Raw genomic sequence first — 16971 nt, 5'->3', positions numbered from 1 at the left:
AGCCAGTATTGAGGGTACCACTCTCACCTGGATCTCAACCTATGTATTCAACGGGACAACTATGATCAATATGTCTCCTTTCTCATCAAAACCCTACAATATAAATGCAGGAGTCCCACAAAGCTCGGTCATCTCACCTCTCCTTTTCAACATGCCTGTGACAACATTACCAGAATTAAACTACAGTTTTACTTCACATGTTACAAATATGCTAATAATATGCAAATACTACATAAATTGGAAAATCCAAAGGAAATAGGAAGTTCATAAATCTTCAGCTACCTCATGGGAATTTATCAGTCAATGACGTAGTCACCTCTAATTGAATGCTTATAAACTTGGGATATTTATCTGTGGCAACTGGAAAATCTCTGCTCACATGATCACATGTGTATCTGGCAGAGCGAACTAGACCCTGCACCCAAAATATATAAAAAGGGATGAACCTGTGGAACTACCATGGATTCCAGACGGTCCATGAATGCCCAAGTAGATAAACTAAAATCAGCCTTGCTTACCATGAAACAATGCAACAAATGTTTCCACACCTAAGATTACCACATAAAGTTCAAGCAACAATATCCCTTATCCTATCAAAACAGGATTTTGCTAATGGCCTATACCATGGTCTCCTGTATCAAGAACGAGAATTAAACACAATTATTGAGAATTCAGAACTCCGCTACTAGATAATTTTTACATGTAAAGGCACAAGCAAATATTTCCTGTGCCCTAAAGGCTCTCCACTGGCTACCAGTTGGTAGAAGATGTACATTCGAGCTGCTTTTTATCAACCACGAGGCAATAAATGATAAAAATCCTTTATTCCTCTGGAAGAAAATTAGAAAATATTTCCAACCCAGGAATCTATGCGCTAGACTAGCATGTTCTCTCAAACTCCCAGCATAGGGTTTGTTACAGGGGCAAACCAGCTCCAAAACCCTTACCTACTATGGTACTCTGTGAGAGCCCCTGTAATATGATACCTGTCTACAAGCTTTAATACAATATAATGACAATCCAGCTCTAAAGGCCTATTGGCTTTCACACATGCATTTCACAATAAATAACTCAGGACTACTGCCTTTATCATACCTTTCATATTCAGGCTTGTAATTATAACCAGCTGAGTCCTGCTTTATTGAGTGTAAGCTTTCTCAGGGGGCAAAAGGTGAATTACAAGCATTCTTTTTAATCGGAAGCAGGGCTATTTCTGCCAAATCAAAACCTGCACTCAAGCAAGTCAACATCTGGAGGGAGCTAAAGTTCTTCTCTCAGTAATGCTTCTCACAGCTCTTTTTCTGGAGCTCGCATAAAGTCTTGTTACAGCTATGCTTTCAGGCTAGACCTAAACAGGCTCCACTTTCACGTACTGTGACATTTGTAGGTTGAGCTTGGGCAGCGCATGCACTGCTCTACAAGGCATGCAGTATTGGAGTATGGCTTTGAAGCCCCGCCCATTCTCCACCCATATTTTTTATTGGCTTGAGTCACTGTCCTTTGTAAATGCTGGCTTCTGATTCGTTAATAGGCTTGTTAGTCCCTCCTTACTACCGACTTGTCTTCATTTGTAACCTCCCATGAGGACTGGTCCTTTCTACTTCTGTTATTACACGGTATGTCTTATTTAGTATGGAAGCTCTATTTTCTTAAATGAGTTTCTCCTACTGCAGGCACAAAATGCTTTCCTGCAACATTCAACGAGCCATGGATACTTTCACTTTCCAAGCAGCCCGGGACAATGACGGCTGCTTCTTTGATAATTAACACATGAATACAAGGCATGGACAATGCCAATAGCTCAAACTCTTGTAAAAATGCGAGACCTATTGCATTGCAAATGCTTGTGTTGTAATGTCACGCAACCGATTTAACAACTTTTGCTCATAATTCGTATTTAATGTCCGTTTATCAGCATGATATGTATCATCAGCGTGCAGTGTAAATCTATTCTTAAATTCCGCTGAGTATTAAAGAGTAAAGAAAAACATTCTGATGTGCACTAATGTTTTGACAACGACCCCTTCCAGAGTGTGTCAACTTCTCTGAGTTGCAAACTCTTCTCTAAAGCTTTCTGCACGTACTTAAAATTAAGCAAAACCAATTATAAATATATGTTTTGAAAAATTATACCAAGAGTGGAATAACATTCTAAAGTGTGCTGACATCTTGAAAATGATCTGCTGAAATACAATCTTTCTGGGCGTATCCCACAGAAGATTTCCTGCATTAGAATATATTTTATACAGCCAATTTAGTATATATTTTTCTGGCCAGGACGAAATTCCTGAATACAAGGCTTATTTGGAAAACACTGTGCAATTTGAATTCCAACAAGTTTTGCATGTCTCTTTGACACAACTAGTACGTCACTGTGAATTCATGCAGAATAGTGGCATCCAAATGACGTCATCTGGCATCACTAATGAATAAGTTGATGTATCCGGGATGTATGGCATTGCCACCAAACAATGGGAAACTCAAAAAGATAACAGATAATTCAGAATTGTTACGGGTGAAAGTTAAGGGATGATGGGCCTCTGGGGTGCATAACACCCACCTTTCTCGGTCTAAGCCACATTCAGTGACTTCATTTAGGGTTGCCTGAACTTTATCTACCGCACAGTCATCCCGTATTAAAAGTGACTAAAATGCCAAATTATGTAGCAGGGTTTGCAAAATTCCCTGATGAAATGAAGCCTATGCCCAGACAGTGCTGAAAAGTGTAAATATGTCAAAATAATAAATTTACACAGACAAAATGTGCCCCATTACGCCACATAATTTGTCTTTTCTTAACACATCATTTAGTCAACCTTGCTACATCATTTCCCTTTCCTTTCTAATATCTAATATCAGAAAAAACAAGCAGCTTCTCCAACATTTCATCATGTTATAGTAACAGTCCAAAGCATAGAAGCTGTAGCTGTGAGCAGAAAGGTTTTCCAAATATTTTTAAACTAATGCTAGAATGGGTGAATACGATGTCAATGAAAATCCTTGATATGTGCAGGCCGACAACGGCAATACCAATAAATGCAATATCAATATCAATGTATTCTATTACCTGTGCCTACAGGACCATGCCAATACTGGTCAATGTAATATCGATGTATGTCATAACCTGTACCCGCACAGTGGCACCGACACCAGCAATTGTGATATCAATGTATGTCATAATCCATGCACAACTGACGATACTGTTGCGAGTAAAAACATTGTTGATGTAAGTTATGACTTAAGCAAACTTAAGAGTGCCATTACTAATAAGAACAATCTCAACCTATGCTATGACAACTGTACGCACAACGTTGGGAATGTCGATAAAAATGATACCAGTGAATGCCATATTATTTGTAGGAGTTCCAATGAACTTATGTCATTGCTGTCGGATTCACCCAAGGTGACCTCTCCATCAACCCACAGTCAGAGATACTTGGTTAAACACGTCCTAAGACCCACACCCACTCCTGTCGAAGGCCAGGTCACAAGGGGTGTCTCTCTTAAGTTAAAGACAAATGCATGCCCAGGAAAACCCCTGATCACTCCCACAGATAGATAGCTGCACCACAAAGAGGCCCAAGGAGATTGGCCCCAATAAAACACGTTTGGCCAATGACTCTTGTTCCCCAAAATACCACAAAGCTAGATACCACATGTATACAGAAACACACAACCAATCGGGACACGACATTCACAAGTGCCTGTATACGAGTAACTGTAACGCCAGCAGGTGCTGGAGTGCCATTTAGTTTGTGTACCCTTTATTGAAGCATTGGTGTATTTTTCAATTAGGAGTTGCAGGTCTCAGGTATTATTATTATTTTCTAATTGGCAAATGCCTGTGTGATTGCTGTTTTGGATTCTGGAGTCAGCCAGAGCTAATCTACTGTAGTGCCCACAGAATTCTGGTGCTGAGGTGTAGAGAAGGTGAGGCAGCTGGTAGGAGAATGAAAACAGAGAAGTCAGGAGTTGAAGCAGGCAAGAGGCAGAGGCCAGGGGCCACTTATTTTACAAGTAAACCTGATAGAAGCCGGTACTTGGGGATTCTCTCAGCCTTATGCTGCAAGAGGTTCCAGGTTTCTAAATAAATGTGTTTTACTGACCCAACCTCACATACACATGCTAGGATAAGAGAGAGGCCCTGTGACAACCAGTAATTTAGGTGAATTGCCAGGATCCTACCTTTAAATAGGAATTGAGGTAACAGCGTCATTCCCTCATCTGCCTGAAGTTCTAACAAAGGTATTAGGTGTCACTAAAGGAAAGGCGCAAAATGAGTGTACGGACAACAAGAGAAGGGATCTTTTGGGAGATACTGTATTTTTGCTGATACACCACAAGAGTTATAGAGTAGTAAAAAAGATTTCAAAGTGAGAAATTTAAGTCACACACATCTGGCTGGGAAGCACACTTTATTGACACACCATGTGGTCTGAATAAGCTCAAAATCAATTATTACACATATATTGCAGAGATCAATAACGGCCGGTATAACCCTTATCAATGCTGCACAGATGAGGAATATTGAGGTGGGAATGTCCCCTCACATGGAGAATGGGCGTGTCCCCCTTGCCTGAGCATATCTGACATCTTGACTGTATAATTTGGCCCGAACATCCCGATAATCTAGCTTGTGTGCAGAGGCCTAGGCCTGTCCCTGAATTTGTAAGGTTCTGGACTTGGAGGAAGCACCATAGCGCCCTCACTACCGACAGAGGACTGACTACTCTCCACGTCAATGTGTTTAGTACATAGATCAGAGGTTGCAGCATAGCAGGTCTAACCCCTTCGCTGCGGGGGTAAATCCCCGCTGTGCTGGGGGGTCGGGGGGTGCGCACAGCACCCCCATGCTCATGACGAGCTCAGCTCGTCATGAGGCACAGTGCTCCTGTGCTTATGACGAGCTGAGCTCGTCACGGCCGCACCCGTTTTCGTGGAACGTTCAGCACAGCAGGGGAATTATCCCCACGTGTGAGCGTTCCAAGGCTCATGACGAGCTCAGCTCGTCAGGAGTAACGTGCCTCATGACAGCCGAGCTCGTCATGAGCATGCAAGGTGTTAAAGGATCAATAGTGTTAACAGACTTTTTTTATCTGGGTCACTGGAGTGAAAACCTGCTAGTCCACTTGTGCAATGTTCCTCTACTATGGGGTTGCCCAGCCCTTTGTGTTCATGTTTTGAGTGTGTGCATAGCATGTTGGTGTGAGTAGCTTTTATGGTACATGCATGGTGTGCACGAGTGAGCCAGGGTAATGGAGGCCAGAAGGATCCATTTTGAATACCCCTGGTCTGGCCTTGTGCAATATGAAGGGTGAGGTCTGTGCTTCCAGACTTTGGAAGTTTAATTCTCACATTTCTTTCTCAGTTGGAAGGAGGAGACTCTGCATTACACTGCATTACAGTGCCAATATAAACATTAGTGAGTAATCTAAATGCTGAATGTAAGAAAGTGGTCTAGTAGTTGGGATGACTGTGGGTCCTTCACAAGTAATAAGTCCATAAAATTCCATCTACTGGTAACGAATCATTCTGTTGTAGCACTTGACTCTCTGAGGGGAGAGAGACCGAGCAGACCAAGGCCTATTCAGGGGAGGTGTTGTGGGCTAGTACTCCAGTCCACAGGCATGCAACAAACACCACCCAATAAATACTCAACACTGTGGATTAATTTACCAATATATGGCAGGAGAAAATACCAATGGTGACACTCTTCTAACAGTTCAAACTCCAAGAGAAACCTCAACCCTAAGACTGTGATACCCCCACAAACACCAGACACAATGTGCTGGGGTATTCTCAAAAGGCAGACCTCCTGGCTTTGTCAGTGTCACCACTTTAATACAAACTGAAATATGTCAAGATCAACCAATGCAACTCAATTAAAACCACTAAGGATGGTACCAACTTACAATAACATGAATTATTACTGATGATAATTCATGGCACTGGAAAAGTAGCATTTTGCTCCTGGTGGCTCACTCCAGCCAACAGGAGTGGTTTCTTCAATCCTCTAGCCTCTGAATGTTGCAGTCAGTTCTTGGGGAGCCTCGCTTGTACTTCTGTCTCTCCTCACACAGATCCTGTCTAGGCACCTGGCACTTGTCCTGCCTCCTGTCTGGGCACCTGGCACTCGCCCAGGGGCCTTCCTCCTCAGCATCCCAGGGCCCCGAGGCAGAGTCCTCTCCTTATCTACAAGTCTCCTTGCTTCCTTATTAGCCACCTGCAGAGCACCTGGGGCAGTGAAAGGAGTGGGGGGGGGGCGCCTTATGGAGATCAGACTCCTACAGGACCAGCCCACAGAAGATCCAGGGGAGACCTCCGGGGTTGCTCTTCCCACAGGCGGTCCATTAATTTACTGTCACCAGACGGTGTAAGGGGACCTGCACCACTGGTCCTGGCGAAACAAGTCCTAGATTCTGCGTGCCGACAGAAATCAGAACTCCTTGAGTCTCCATATTTGCTGCCGCTTTCCCCAGGTACAGGCTCTTATCCATATTATCTCTCTTGTGCTGGGTTTTCCAAGGGTAGATAGGAAGAGGTTGGGCATCCCTGCCCAATCCTAGGGTGACCAGCAAAACACACAAGATGATGGACGGAATGTTGCACATTGGCAAAACATTCACCCCCAGTCACAGATCTAGGCTAAATCAATCGTTATTTTGCTCACCAAGCCACCCCAGTTCAGACATGGCCATATGCAAATCAGTCTTGACCCTGTGCCTCAAGGGAACAGTCCAGCCCGAACTGCCAAGGGTGACACATCATCACTCCACTCCTATCCCAGCCCTCCTTCACAGCATGATGTTTAACCCGTTGGCTGCTTCTGCTTTTTTGCGGCAGTGCGGCCGTTTTAAAAAACGGGCGCAGTCGCGTCGGCCATTGGCCGACGGCAGCATGGAAGGGGTTAAAGACCTTCTCTGAGAGCCTAAACCCTTCCACTAACTGTCTAAGCAACCTGGTCCCTTCCCCCCAACACTTCAAAGGGTAGCCCTTCCTTTCAATCACTTCAGAGGTCTGCCTTTTGTTTGTGTGCAGTTGAGCTCTGCCAGGCCAAGTGCTGTGTGAAAAGTAATTAACACATGAAGCTTCCATCCCCAACCTCTGGTTACTCAGGAGCAGCCATGATCACCGGCTAATGGTCCCATTGTGTCTGGAGGCCTCTGAGCTTCCAGCTGGCCAGCAGAGTAATTAACTTGGCACAGCAGTGTGTTTCAATGGCCAGAATCTCATTAGGAGTTGAGCTAGAGAAAAATCATCAATCTTGAAGTGCCACAATTAGTGCAGATATTTGGAAATTAATGTTAGATCTGCATTCAATATCTTGATTTACCATAGGATTGGTGTGTCACACACATCTCTATGCCCAGCTATGGCAAAACTGTTCTTTGGCGCGAATTTCGCCAATTGTTTTTAACACACTAAAGCACACTACATACTTTAGTGAAACAGTACAGATGTACATTCTCATACTAATGATGCCCACTCATTTTATAAGGCCTGCCCAGGTAAGTACCAATCCGTCAGGCCACTGGTCCGCATATACTGAGCTTGATAAACGTGTTTCGATTAAATTTGCACTTTTATGGTCATTGACCGAAATAAATTTATCAAATGAGTTAATTAAATTTGCAGGCTACAGTTGTCATTGCATGGAAACACAAGTGGCAATATCAGATTTCAGTTACAATGTACATCTCCAGCAGTTCTTGGGTTCATGTAGGATACACATTGTTGTTGGTTGAAGAAAGCATCACTTTACACCAATCAATAACTTCACTCCATCTCCTAGCTTCACAGGTCACACACACACATACAATGTGTATGAGATATGGAGTAGCTGATTTTGACCTGCTAAAAAGACAATTGAATAAATTCAAGAACAATAACTCTGTTCAGAGGCTAGACTAAGGCAGTTTCTCAGGATCCTTCTCTCTGTGAGAGGCCTGAAAACAGGACTGGTGTAAAAAGTGACTTTCTGGTGCGTTTAATGGGAATGAACTGGGATGGTAGTGGTTGAAGTTGAGAGGATAGCAGATGAGTCCCATGGTTGTGCCAGAATGCTACTATGTTCGTTTTTTGGTGCAAAGGGCTCTTGTACACACTGTGTACCACAAAGCACATTAGAAGAACAGGAATCACAAAACATGTATGTCGGGAACCACTGGACACCACATAATAGGCTAGGACGAATGTTTCAAAGCTCTGGACTCTGCATCTACTGGTGAGGATGCATGTTTTGAAGCACTGGACACAGCATCAACAGGCGAGGAACCCCCACCCGCATGCTCCGCTCTGCCAGCCTCGCCCTCGCTGCTGTCCCCCGCATCCAACGAACGACTGCCGGCGGCAGATCCTTCTCCTACCTCACCGCCAAGAACTGGAACACCCTCCCTACCCACCTATGGCAGACCCAAGACCTGCTGCCTTCAGAAGACTCCTCAAGACCTGGCTCTTCGAGTAGTAGCAGCCCCCCACCCCCCCTCCACATAGCGCCTTGAGACCCTCATGGCTAAGTAGCGCGCTTTACAAGTGCTCTGATTGATTGATTGATTGTGCACTGGACACAGCATCGGCAGGTGTGGAACCATGCTACGAACCACTGGACACCACATATACTGCTGAGGAAAAAAAATGTAAACCCCTAAACTGCACTTTAGGTCGCTCTTTCTTTAAATCAGTTTGGACCTATTTTGGTCCCATTTAACTATTGTGATTTTATAATTTTTTTAATATAATTGGCAAATCTTTTTCACTCACTTTCAACCAGTAATTTATTTCTCTTTTCAAATGGGTTTGCTTTTGACAACGTGTGAACTTGTAATCAAGCATTACAGAACATTTCTGTATCCTTTTATCTGTGTTTTTAAAGACCGTATTCTTTACTGGCCACAGTCGCGCCATATTGTCGGTGGTAATTTGTAATTGTGTTATCATCAACATTACCGATTAGTGAAGTGGCATCCTCACAGGGCCGGACTGAGAACCAAAACCGGCCCTGGCAAAGTGCTCTGCCGGCCCCCTGGGGGTGCGACCGAGCTCTTTGCCGGGGCCGGTTTTCGGCCGATTTTGTTACAGGGCCGATTTTGCAGCTATGCTGCAAAAACTGCCCTGTAACAACAACGGCCCCCAGGACCCAAAACCGGCCCCCACCCTTGCGGCTCACCAGGGGATTGCTTGCTCGGTGCCCGCAATGGCCAGTCCCGGCCTGCACCCTTAACACAGCGGGCGAGCACGCAGGTTTCGATTCTATGGAAGTTGCTGGTCCAGTCTGTTGTTTTTTAACCCAATGCCGGTAATTTTGAATATATTATTGCATGCATATGTTAATAATTATAAAAACACAAAACATGGATATGGATTGGATGAGATACTAATGCGTGGAATCGGGAAAAAAAGAGCTTTGCGGTGCTAAATTACCATTGGCTGTATTTTTTCTTCAAGTGAAAAGCATTGCAATAAACTGGCCCCTGACGTGGTGGTCACTTCCAGCCAGTCCTGTCTTTTCAGTGAACACTAAACATAACAATATGTATGTACAGTGGGAAACGTGAAAGTAGTAAGTGAGTGCTCTTGGTTGGTCGAACAGCACTGACAAAACGATACACTGAAGGGAGGTTACTGCCCTGGAAAAACCCTCTGCTGAGCACTGGTGGAGACGACATAGGTTATGAGGCGTCTCATGAGTAACTTCGAGCATTTATGCTCCCCCCCAAGCTTTGCAGGGTGGAAGTTCTGCGGGCTTTTTGTAGGATTACCACGCCGCACAACAAGTTTAACCGTGTAAGGAATTACACCCAATAAAACAACAGTTTTTTTGCTCACCCTCTTCAGCCTCTGCAAGGAGGGGTAAAATGTGACCGGAAAAGTTCGCGATATATAGTAAAAATATGCAGTAAAGTACTTGGCAATCCCGGCACCCTCGTGTTATTCCTCATTCTGGGCCTCAAACTCATCCTGACGATAAATGGGATGCTGATACCTGGCGGAATCGATAATGCTGAACCCGTTAGTGCTGCCTCATTTTACCGGCCAACTCGGAATAGGGCCCTTGGTAGTAACACTGCATTATTCTGCAAACAACTCTACTGCACAGGTTTTCAAAGCACCAGGCAAAATCATATTCTGCTATTTGTGTGCTCCCTGCCCCTAGCAACAAAGACATTTTGACCCCTTTGCAGCCTCTTGCAGTGCCTTGATTATGCGTCTGTCTACTAACAGACACTGAAAACAGTGACTGTTCACACTGGCCCAAGAGAGGGAACTCCCCCCCCCCTCCTTTTAGCGCCAGGATAGCCCCCTGCACGAGGCACATGCTTTACAAGTCCAGTTAACATAACATAACATAATATAAACCTCATGTGCCTGTGTACATTTGTGGGTGATAAAGTGCACGAACACTGTGGAAACTGACGTGGTGACGGGGGTTCCCCCTCCCGCGGAGCCTGTCACTCTCTTCCACTGCACTTTGTATGAACAAAGCTTCCTTGTGTGAAGTCCTGCGCCAGCACATATTTCAGATTCATATCGTGACCCACAATCACTGAAATAATAAACATCTCTATTCAATCTCGCTCTCTCTCTCTCCATCCTGTCCTCGGAGGAGTTTATTTATGCGTTTAATGATTTCCTACTCATAGCAGCCAAGAGCATTCTTGCTAGCCAAGAGCCGGTTGTATTCTTGGACTAGAGGTTTCATTTGTAACAGTGTAAGCTTGGTCTGAAAAATCTGAGCACGTAAAATGCCATTAGGCGAAGACAGACTACAGGGGTCACACAGCGGGGGGGGGGGGGGGGGAGAAGAAGGTAATCCCTATACACCTGGTACCTGAGAACACCACACCCCATGCAGGTCTTGCCTATTAGATAGCACATGCGTTGTGTGCTGCGAGATGAACTGTAAACTTACAGTGGGCTTAGAGCCTGCACATTGCTTGCCATTGGTTGGCTTCATTGCCACTCGGATTTGCTTGCTTCTTATTCGTTAGCGTTTGTAGACTTTCCTTCTTCTTCATGTGTATATCCTGATTCTGGTGAATGGACTCATAACTTGTGTCTTTCCACTGCTTATTTTTCAGGAGCTACTTTTTTATTTTTGTTTAAGCACTCCAGGACAGCGCATGTGTTTTCCAGCTGTCTCCCTTGTATACTTCTCTTCCCTCTCCACCGTGCACCGGTGTTTCTCTCTCTTGCCTGTGTACTTCTCCTTCACTGCCCCCAGGTTATTTTCTTGCCCAAGTGCCTCTTCCTACCAGCTCCACATTGATTTTTTTGCCCATTGGCTCCCTTCCAGCACTTCATTTTGCTCTCTCTCTGTAACCATTTCACTCCTTCATGCCTCAAGCTGCTTCCACCCTCACATGCACCCTGAATTGCGTCTGCCCCTTAGTCACCGATGTCACTTCTGCCCTCCTCCAACATGTTGCTTTGCTTCCTATGCTGCTTCCTTTTTAATGGAAACCCTTCTCTTCATCTGTAGTGCTTAAAAAAATCTTTACTAGCTCATCCTACCCATCTATGAATCTTAAAAAAACCCTTATTAAACTTATCCCTACCAATCACTGAATTAAAACATTCACTACCCTTAACCCCACCCAACCCTAAAACCTAAATACTATTTACTACTCCTTACTGTTACCCATTCCTGAACCCTAAAAACAACTTATTACCAATTTACACCTATTCACCTCTAAACACTTAAAACCCCCTACCACCTTCCTATGCTTTCCTGAATCCTAAAACCCCTATTACTTACCCGTAATCATCCAAAAACCCAAAACACCCCTTACTAGATACTACTCGTACCGTCCCTAAAACCTAAAAACACCTTACTACCCTTTACTCCTACCCATTCCTCAATTCTAAAAATCCCTTAATTATTCCTACCCATCCCTGTAACCTCACTACTATGTGCCCCATCCATCCCTGAACTCCATAAACCCTATACTGCCCATTACCCCTATCCAGCTCTAAAACCTGAGTATCCCATTTTCTAAATAGCATGTGATATATATCGTTGTGGAGGGCACTGTGCTAATCCTATGCTTAAAGACTTTGAGGTGAGCAGATCTAGAGTGTCGCTGGTGTTGAGAGTGCTCTAACAGGAGCTGCTTTCCACCTAAACTTGAGAACTACCCAGAGTTCTCTGCTTCTTTTTTGCATAATGTATGCATCACTCTATGCCTGAAATGGTATTGATTTAAATTATACTGGGTGATCCCTTGTGTCTGGACAAAGCTATACCTCTCTGAAGAGCTCTAATGCGAGCGAAACGTGTCAGGGGTTGCTTTTGTACATTTCAGGTTGGTTTGGTTGGTATTTTACTATTTCAAAGCTGTAATACAGTGCCTGGAGTGGTAAATGTCCTTTGTCATTTTACAGCTCGGCATGGATAGCACTGTGCGCCGAAGTCTGCGATGTGGTGAGCGCAAGGTACGTGGTTTTATTTATTTAGTATGTCGGATTCCACTACAGCCCACCCCGCCCTGCCTCACCGCCCCTCAGCATTTACCTGTGCGAGCCGCCGCTGTCTCTCTCGTCTGTGTACTTCTCCCCCCACAGTCCATGTTGTTCTCTCTTGCTCGTTTGCTTCTGTCCCCCCTCTCCATGTAGCTCTCGCCTGTGGGCTTCTCTATTCGCGTCCCTGCTGTTCTCTTCCTCTTGTGCTTGTCCTCACCCTCCTTGTTGCTCCCTCCTCGCCACCGCCTCTGCAGTCTTATTTTTTAATTTTAACTTTTTGTTAGAGGACCAGGCAGCAAATTGCAGCCAGCTCTTCCAATTGATAAACAAAAGTGTTTTATGCTACTTCAGTTTTATATTTTTTCCATTTTGGATTGGTATCATCACGCGTCACATGTTTGCTTCACGATGCATGTGCATGCAAAGGGTTGACACGTATGCCACATCACTAGGCCTTTTTTCCCTTTTGTTCATGTTGTACAGCATCAGCATTGACAGAGGTGATAGGTGTCAAAGGCACGATCTATTGGCTTTGCCAATCCTTGTTTTCTCCGAACACATTTCAGCAGGAAATCCTGCAAAATGGGTGCCATGAAAAAAAACAAAAATGAAGTAAAGACCTGTGTGCATCAGTGTGGGAATACCTGTAGTTATTCCCCATTCACAAGTACAGAGCTCCTAATAGCCTGGTTAGCTTGCAGACCAGAATCACTGTACCCGCTGTATCGGTAATTCTGGATGCAGGATTATTGATCAAGGGAAAACCACTCGTAACCAGAGCCGTGGTAGCTAAGTAACTCACAGTTTACTATTCTTCAGTGTTTCCATGTGAGATGCAAGTTTGGTTGCACTAATCAAGGACCCACTGTTTGATGAAGGCACCGCCCGCAAACAGTTGCACACTGGAAGAAGTGGACTTAACATGGTTGGCTGACTTCACACCACTGTAACTATGGCGTACAGCTGTGTCTACAACAACTGGGCCATCGGGATACAGAAAGTGAGCTGGAGCGATCAGTGGCGTAGCAGGGGGGGCACTTTTAACTCCCGCCAATCCCCCCCCCACGCTTTGCTATTACCTGCGGATGTTGCGGGCGGCAAACGCAGGGACCGCCATGGGCGGCAAAAGGTCTAGCTACGCCACTGGGACCTATGATTCGCTGAGCGGGTCGGCAGTCCACTGCCTGGACAATACCGAACCAAGCTGCAAGATATACTTAGTCAGCATCCTCTTAACATAACAGAACATGTGTATTTGTAAACGCACGTTCACCCCAGCAACGGGGCCTCTTGGCGCTGAAATAACAGATGTATATTGTTGCCCAACTCAATGGTACTCATTTTATCGACCTCAAATGGATGAAAGGCTGAGTGAACCCGCTGGGATTTGAACCTGTGCCCATGAGGTTGAACATAGGCCCCTGCAGTGCATGCATAGTCCACTGAGCAAATAGTTATTATTATTAGTACATCATTTTGTAAAGCTTGGCTACAGGACTACTGTAACGGGAAACATCCTTTACAACGCAACTTTTACAATGCACTACCATTACGACGCAACTTTTACAACGCAAGTCGTTACAACGACTTGCGCTGGGGGGCGCTCTAGGATAGGGAATAGTTTAATTACTATCCAACACCTTCCTTACTATCCACTGGGGCTGGAGTTGGAATAGTAAATTAAACTATTCATTATCCAGCGCCCCCCCAACGCAAGTCGTTGTAACGACTTGCGTTGTAAAACCTGCGTCGTAATGGCAATGCGTTGTAGTGACATACATCCACTGTAACAGTCCATTGTTAAACCTCCTAAATTTCTTGTTCTCCCTGTTGGACATAGTAATCCACTACACAGCATGAATCCTCTGTAATCTGTCTAAACATACATCCATCACTCTCTGTCTTCATCCAAGGCCTCATATATAAATCAATGCAACACAAACAAGCACTGACACAGCCAAATGATCTTGCTTTTTTTAACTTATTAGATTTGCCAATATTGTGTAAGATCAGCAGTAAAAGAGGAAAAAACAGGCAGTATGATGCAGCCATTGCAGGAGGCTGTGTCATTCCCTAAACGTGCACATGTGTAATAAGGTACGTGATTGTATATGTCACAATGAATGGGCATGCGTCGGGAATGATGCAGGCCCATTTTTGTTTTGATCTAGTTACAAATCTAAGAAGGCAGCTGCAAATTAGCTTGCTGAGAAAAAAATAATACTTTAATTGAGCAAACACGCTTTTTACACTGCAGAGTGGTCCAGCAGAAAATGGAAGCTGCTTGGCCCACAAAAAGTTTAACCCCTTCCATGCTGATGACGAGCTCAGCTCGTCATCAGCGTAACCTGCCGTACGCGGATGACGAGCTCAGCTCGTCATGTAACGCGGTAATTTGAAAATTGCCGCACACAGCGGGAAAAGCAGTTAAAGCGATGCGGTTAAAAAAGCTTTGCCACTCTACTACTGTAACTGTCTACTGCCCAGCCTCTTACATTTTTCTTCCTCCTCAACATAGTCAACCATACTACATGAATCATCTTTAATCTCTCCAGGCATACATCAATCTCCCTCTGTCGACACCCATGGCCTCATGTAGAAATCAACACAACACAAACAAGCATTGGCAAAGCCAAAAGGTCTTGGCTTTGTGATGTATTAGATTTTCCAGTGCTTTTTGCTGATGCAGTGTAGCATCTGCAAAAACAGACAAAAAACGAAAAGGCAAGATGATGAGGACACTGCAGGAGACTGCGCCATTCCATAGACATGCACATGTGGGATGAAGTACAGGATTGTAGGCATCGTCAGGCATGGGTAAGCATAGGGAATGATGCAGGTGACTTTTTTTTAAACCTATTTACCAAGTGGATGCCATCTGGATGGGTAAGTTAAAAAAAAATCATTTTAGTTGAGCAAAAGTGTTTTTTAGACTGCAGAGTGGCCTAGCAGAAAATGGCAGCTGCCTGGCTCACAAAATTCCCAGAAGGTGAAAGAGAAAGACAGAAAAGAGAGTAAGGAGGAAGAAGAGAAAGATGGGAAAAAGAGACAAAGGGAGGAAGCTGGGGTGAAAAAAGATCCTGCAGAGTGAGGTAAAGAGACAGGAAGTGTAGGGTGGTGGAAGAGGCATGAGGTGGATGCAAGATTAAGCAACCTTTCTTTTCCCCAACTTTGGCATTCAGCGGTGCTGGCTCCTGAGCAAAACGTTGCCCCCCCATCTTTTTTTTCAAATTAAGCACTATCTTCATCCCAGAACTCTCCCCAGCCACTCTGCAACTTTTCTCAATAAATAAATAAGGGTACATCTCAATAATCTGACTCAGCTTGTTTTTGTATTTCAGTGGCTTGCATTGATGCTTCACTGCGGGACAATGAAGAATTTTCATGTAATTGGTCCTGTGTGTAAAATGTTTAGCCAGAGCCCAAAAAATGTGGAATGTATATTTTCCACTCTTTCTAATATCGCTAATACTTAATAAATTTTCAAAATAAATATTAACTACATTTATGCTGAGGAAGCTGAGAATTTTTTACGAATATTTCAAAACACAATAATATAGAAACGCACTAAATATTACCATGAAAATGAATAATAAGTTCAGCATTAGAAAATGTTCCTCCATTTAAAGTGTAAACATGAAAAATGTTATTCATTTTCTAAAGAAGCTTTCATTTCCATCATTTGTCATGTATTTAGCCGCACCATTCTTTTATTCTACTCTTTACCCTTCAAGAAAATAAAGGCTTTTCAGAAATAGTGATTTAACGTTATAACCGAACTCTAAGGCTTGACTTTTTGTGAAAGGTGTTGTTTCCTGAAAAATGTATTCCTTTTTTCCTCATGCCATATAACTACACTCTATTTAGATTGTATTCTTTGCCACATATACATCATGAACAAGCGTATTAATGAAAAGAAAATGCTTGCTGCAGCTTACATTTTGTGATCTAATCAGGACATACCAGAAATTAAATGTTTTATTTCATACAATAGCTCATTGTTATTAGATGGGGCACCAGACAGCTAACAGAGTAGGCTTGTAAAAGGTTCTCATGAGAACCCATAGATGTAACTTTTTGCAATACGTTGTAGCCATCTCTAACTGACTTCATGCTGACATGAACGTTTACTGTGGGAATCGAGGACGAAGACGACGGACCATCTAAAGATCTCTCACCATTGGACGCCAATGACACAGTCAACTGTTTTTGCAACATGTTTAGCTGCTGTCTGTATAATACATGTTCCTAGCTAGAGGGGCACTCACCTCATCTCGAGGCATTTAATGCATCACTACCCTGCCATTCCCCTTAGCACGTTGCTGTGCTAGCCCGAATTGCCATAGCTACAGCTTATAATGATTTCTTTATTTCCCTTACACTTTCTGATGTGATTTTCTGTTTTTATGCTGATCATAGCTACAGCTGGGATTCTTTCTTTCTCGCCTGCATAGACAGTTGCTACTGCAATTGTCCGGAGAACTGGGCTGAGTCTCCACAACTACCCTTTAT

General features: G+C 43.9%; 1 protein-coding gene and 1 long non-coding RNA gene across 2 annotated transcripts in view; one reads left to right on the top strand and one right to left on the bottom strand.

Annotated features, from left to right (window-relative positions):
• Positions 1 to 16753, top strand: part of LOC144754274 (uncharacterized) — a 72718-nt gene extending 55965 nt beyond the window's left edge. The window contains exons 2-3 of the long non-coding RNA XR_013594688.1: positions 12382 to 12432; positions 15801 to 16753. This is a non-coding gene — a long non-coding RNA (uncharacterized LOC144754274). The remainder of the gene's footprint in view (positions 1 to 12381; positions 12433 to 15800) is intronic.
• LOC144754272 (G-protein-signaling modulator 1-like) overlaps positions 1 to 16971 on the bottom strand; it is an 886476-nt gene that overhangs the window by 645790 nt on the left and 223715 nt on the right. The gene's annotated exons all lie outside the window — the stretch shown is intronic.

The sequence above is a fragment of the Lissotriton helveticus genome, chromosome 5_1 (assembly GCF_964261635.1).
Source record: "Lissotriton helveticus chromosome 5_1, aLisHel1.1, whole genome shotgun sequence".
NCBI classification, from domain to species: Eukaryota; Metazoa; Chordata; class Amphibia; order Caudata; family Salamandridae; genus Lissotriton; species Lissotriton helveticus.
Note: the sequence above shows the minus strand (reverse complement) of the source record. Positions and strands in the feature narration are given on the sequence as shown.